This window comes from Aplysia californica, unplaced genomic scaffold (assembly GCF_000002075.1).
Source record: "Aplysia californica isolate F4 #8 unplaced genomic scaffold, AplCal3.0 scaffold00209, whole genome shotgun sequence".
Lineage (NCBI taxonomy): Eukaryota > Metazoa > Mollusca > Gastropoda > Aplysiida > Aplysiidae > Aplysia > Aplysia californica.
Window position 1 is genome coordinate 109,119 of NW_004797479.1, and position 5,879 is coordinate 114,997.

The window sequence follows — 5,879 nt, forward strand, 5'->3', positions numbered from 1 at the left end:
TGTGTGTGTGTATATGTGTGTGTGTATGTGTGTGTGTGTGTGTGTGTGTGTGTGTGTGTGTGTGTGTGTGTGAGAGTGTACATGTGTGTTTGTATGTGTGTATGAGTGTGTATGTCTGTTTGTATGAATGTATGAGTGTGTACGTGTATTTGTATGTTTATATGAGTGTGCATGTGTGTTTGTATGTGTGTATGTGTGTATGTGTGTCTTTGAGCATAATTTATGTGTTTGTGTGTATAGGTGTGTATGTATGTGTGTGTTTGCTTCGCTGTTTCTTCCATCTCTACATTTTTTAAACACTATTCTATCAAAACGTTAGCTTAGTTGGTATCATGCTGGACTACATACAGTGTGGTTGGCCCGGGTTCGAAACCCAGACAGGGTATTTTAGAACTCGGGTCCTTCCGTTTGGCTCAGTACTATCGGAGACAGACGTTTTATTCGGAGGTCGATCCTTTTAAATCACCTAATAGTGTTGATGTGGGCGTAAAACCCATACAAGCAGAGCACAAACTATTGTGATTTTTGCTGACTCTCTATCAGTCCTTCAAGCAGTAAAAAATGACGATCATAAAAATCAAAACCTTACTCGTATTATCATCAGACAGCTGTTCAAATTTATTGAGGTCTAAATTTCCCACAAAAAACAACAAAATTATATTAATAAATAAAATAATAATTATTTCATTTCTGTGTCATCGGTAGCGTGTGTTTGAAAAACATTATTTTGTCGAACTTCAAAGTTTAAATTGAAAAAAAAATATTATCAGCAAAAAAATATTTTTGTCGAACTTCAAATTTTGAATTGAAAGAATTTTTTTAAAAAGCTTAAAAATGCTCGTACTTTAGGTACTATTACAGCTTTGAACAGACTGAAACATATTTTTCGCTCCCCTGAACAAATTTGTTTTCCGGGATTAGTACGTTTCAACAACTTGCTGATGGTATGTGTGGCATCGTGTTGAAATTAGGCTTACGTCATAATACTGAAAGCGACATTTTATCGAATGTTTTGCTTCTTTTTTCTGGGAAAGAATGGGGGAAATGGGGGGGGGGGGTCAAACCCTTATGTATCCATTAAAAACCCCATTCCTTCGTAGATTTTTACTGAACATCGTGACATTGATCAAAGACACACAGACGCACACCTGAAAATACAAATCTCCAGTTTTCAATGACACTCGCTCTTTGGAAGTCACCAAACTTTGGCGGACATTTTTTTAGTTTATTTTAAATCTGACACAAGGCGATCCTCATCTCCTTCAAAAGCAAATATCTCGCTTTCTGATCAAGATGGATGGGTATTTTTTTCAATCATAAGAAAGATAAATGACTGTATAAGTTTTAAGATGAAATAAATAATTCTACATACCCCAAAATTGTCAAGCGCCTGATTCCACAGAGGCGTGACACAAGCTGTTTAGCTTCTACCACCTGGAAACACTCCGTGGTGTCAACACACACACACACACACACACACACACACACACACACACACACACACACACACACACACACATACACACACACACACACACACACACACACACGCACACACTCATACACACGCACACACGCGCGCAACAAATAATATGTTCAAGAAAAAAGAGAGAGTAAGCATGTATACAAAATTACAAAGAAAAGTAAGTACAGCATTTCACTTCAAACAACACTGACCCCACCCCCTCACCTCCTTTGCCCCCACCTCTGGGCTTCTGACTCTTACTGCAGCCTTTCTACTGCTACTCCTTGGCTCCTCCTAACTGCTGTCTTTCTGCCACACCCCTGATCTTCTGGTAGGAAAGATCTACACCTAGCCTTCTCGGACAAGGGCGAAAAATCTCGGAGGGCCCGTGTGCAAGTTGCGCACGTTAAAGATCCCTTGGTGGTCTAAAATCGATAAGAGTAGGCTTCGGCCGCCACCCGGGGAAAAATTCAAAATTTCCTACCAACTGAAAATATTAGGTGTGTCCCGCGCGCTCATATGACCTAATGCAGTTGCGAGCGCCGTAAAACACTTTACAAAAACAAAACAATTCTAAGAACACAAAAATGACTTGGCGCTGTTTGAAGACAATAGCTGGAGACGCACCAAGACGGCCAAATATTCTTACAAATGGCACCAACCCATGTCCATATGTCCATACAAACTGAATTCTGTTTACCCTCGTTTTGACAGCCACGACGTCTCCCATCAGCTGACAACTGTCAAAGAGACGATTCAAAATGATCGCAGGGACGACAACAACAACAACACAGACCAAGGAAGGCGGTGGCCCTGGCGAAGAGCACGCTTTTCGGGGCTCCAAATATTTCGAACGGATAGGCTACCAAACACACACACACAACAACACAGACGAAGACTATGACAAGAGCAAGGAAATTTGTTTGGGTAGTGCTAATGAGGTCGGTGTCATATTTATGAATCGTCTGAAAGCTCACAAAGCGAGTCGACCCGATGTAGTAAAAAGGAAAATTATTAGAATTTGTTCTACTCAGTTATCTCCCATTTAAACTGAGATTTTCAGTAAGTCTTTGAAAGAACACTTAATACCACTCTCGTGGAAATACTCTGAAGTAATTCATGTCTCAAAGAAACAATCAATACAAAATTTGAATGACCTAAGACCTGTCGCTTTAACATCAGTCCTCATGAAATGTTTAGAAAAACCGGCTCTGAAAGAACGGAGGAAATCAACAGAAGACATACAAGATGACACGCAATTTCCTGTCTTGCCAAGAGGGGCGTGGAGGATGCCATTCTCGTGTTCTTAGGTCACAAACGCAAAGACACAACTCGAAATTATTGCAGGATACTTTTCGCTGATTTTTAAAAATCTGCCTTCAACATAATCAAACCTCACACAATGATTTCAAAATTAATTAATATGCATTTGGACAAGAACATTAGAGCTTGGATTCTTGAGTTCTTGACCAATCGCCCTCAATATGTTAAATTAAATAGTGTAAAATTCGACTGATATTCACGAACACTGGAGCGCCTCAAGGTTGTGTAATCTCCCCTGTCTTGTTTACACCTTACACTAACGACTGTACTTTTGATAGCAAAAACATCACACGAATAAAAATTGCGAATGAGTCCACTCTCCAAGGCCTTATAGCAACAAATGAGAATGAATATAGGGACGCTGTAAATGTATTTACAAATTGGTGTGATAACCACTCCCTTTTACTAAATGTAAAAAAGACAACGGAATTAATTGTAGACTTTAGAGTTAAAAAAGACCAATTGCAACCATTATTTTTTAAAGATGGGTAAGTGAAGGTGGTAAGCTCTTACAAGTATCTTGAAATAACAGTTGATAACAAGCTAGACCGGCTTCCCCACGCTGCACTAAGACTTGTGCAGGGAAAAATAAATCAAAGAGTGTTCTTTCTTAAAAATTAGGAAGTTTTCGTGCAGATAATAAGATTTTGTCTTTTTTATACCATTCTATGATTGAAACCGTGTTACTAAATTGTAGATTGAAAATATATGCTGCTGGAATGGGAATAGTAGGGTGCATGATAAAGAAAAATTGGACAGAACCATTGAGAAAGCCGTCAAGATCTTTGGACATTATTTTAATAGAACTGACGAAATGTATAAAATCAAAAGTTAAAAATCGGAGAGCTAGAGCCGACATGATTGAATGTTACAAGTATCTAACAGGAATTTACAACGTAACGGGAGATATTTTACCCCGTGATTTTCACTCTAACACCAGGGGACACAGTCTAAAATTGAAAAAAAAAACATGTGAAAACAGCAGTCCGCCAAAACTTCTTCAGCGTACGCACAGTTAACGCTTGGAATTCCCTTCCGGAAAATGTGGTGTCTGCACCATCCTTGAATGCTTTCAAGAATAGGATTGACATGGTCTGGAAGGAACATAAATTCTCTATGAACCTAGATTGGTTTCACGCTGCCAGATCCATGTCCCATGAGCACTAACCTACAGATACCAGAGTCTGAAAACAACGTGCAAGAACGAATAAGCAACGAAAGCAACGAACGGCTGATAGGCGACTAGCCTGACCACAGCCGTACTTCATACTACTACTACTACTACAAACAACCCATCACACCCCCTTTCCACGCAAATGGGAAGACCACTCAGCGCAGATATTGTACCTCTAAAGGGAAAGAAAGTAAGGTATAAAATACGGGTTTTTTTACCATCGGCTAGTATAAGGCTGCTGTCAGACAAAAAACCCATTAATGTCTATTGCATCCATATAAATATAAAGGTCTTGTAATTGCATTCCTGCATGGGGTTGAATCTGATGTGATATGTACATTTTGTCAGCTTTACTTTTCTTTTTATATTGAATTTTAGTGAGAGTCAAACATAATTTAATTTTTATGTATACCTGAATGTGTTTTTATGATTCTGTACAGAAAAAGAATAATTTCCCTCTAAGACAATAAAGTATTATCTTATCTTATGCACGCTTATACATACATAAACACATACATCCACATACACACATACACACACATTCAAATCCACATGGCATTATAGATAAGTGCTCTGGTGTGGCTTACTCGTTCTTTCCAATCAAACGTCCATCGTTGTTATTCCCTCCCCACCCCCCTTCTTTTCGTAGTTGTATGTTACTCTCTTGTAACACCTCCAATCTTTGGATAGGCACCTATGAAACCTAATAGTGTTGCGAGTTCCTTAAAACTCTTACTAAAAAACAAAACAAAACAAAACACACACATAAAAACATTTTAAACCCAAATTTCCTGACGAAGATCACTAAAATGTACCTTGTTTATATATTTGAAAAAAATATTCGTAACAAACAAGTATCAACAAGTGCTCAGAATGGAATCGATCCCATCCCAATCACATATTATCACGGCGGACGATACCAGTCGCGCAGACCTCAGTTAGTGGTCCAAAGGTCCTTTCATTTCAGTTCACACACAGTGTGACAGCGCAGCGTGAGATTGCAATACAAGGAACTCCGGTCCCACGAGAGGTATTTAATGTGGTGAGGTGAGGGTGGTGTGGAGTGGGGAGTTTGGCATTTGTGTGACAAGCGTGGTGCTCTGAACTTCCAGCTCAGAGACGGGTGCAGGGAATACCTCTGGACCAGGTAGGAATAAACATAATAATATGTTAGGCAGCGTGGTGGAATCAGGCTCTCGTAAAAAAAATCAAAGTGAAGAAACTTGCATTTTTTCTGCAGGTTTTAGCATTTTTATCAAATGTTTGTTCTTTGGCTCATCACCTTTCAAGCCCATTAAAGAACTCATTTCTTTGTGGATTTTTCTGAAAGACGTTGATTAAAGACACACAAAAATTTTCAGTAACCACGGACTCATAAGTTAAGGAAATAACTAATCTTTGGCGGCCATTTTCTCACTAATTTTTCCTCTGAAAACAGCTGACCCCCACTACATTCATTCGCCAATATCTCGACTTGTATTCAAGATAAATGGATATAATTTGTTTCCTCCAAATAAAGACAAGTGAACAAGCTTGAAGATGATACCAATAACTCTACATGCCCAAAAATTGACGAGAGCCTGATTCAACCACGCTGCCTCACATATGTATTTTTGTTTTAGTTTTAGTTAACGTTTTACTGCACTAGCAACACAATAAGGTAATATAAGTGCCGAAGATGATAGATTAAGATGTTACAAGAGAGTATGAAATATAATAAACAAAAAAAGATGGAGGAGAGATAAAGACGATAGATATTTGATAGGAAAAAAAGAAGTAAACCACACCAGGGCACCCTCCAGCTATCTGCAGGTTGGACATTTGGATTACGTCAAATAACAATAACAATATTAATGATAATGATAATAATAATAATTATAATAACAACAACAATAATAATAATAATGATAATAATAA

The 5,879-nt window shown here is 38.4% G+C and overlaps 1 protein-coding gene across 1 annotated transcript in view; it reads left to right on the forward strand.

Annotated features, from left to right (window-relative positions):
* Positions 1-4,941: 4,941 nt before the first annotated feature.
* Positions 4,942-5,879, forward strand: part of LOC101862584 (AB hydrolase superfamily protein YfhM) — an 8,825-nt gene continuing 7,887 nt past the window's right edge. The window contains exon 1 of the mRNA XM_005099308.3: positions 4,942-5,109. The gene's annotated coding sequence lies outside the window, so the exon portion shown is untranslated. The remainder of the gene's footprint in view (positions 5,110-5,879) is intronic.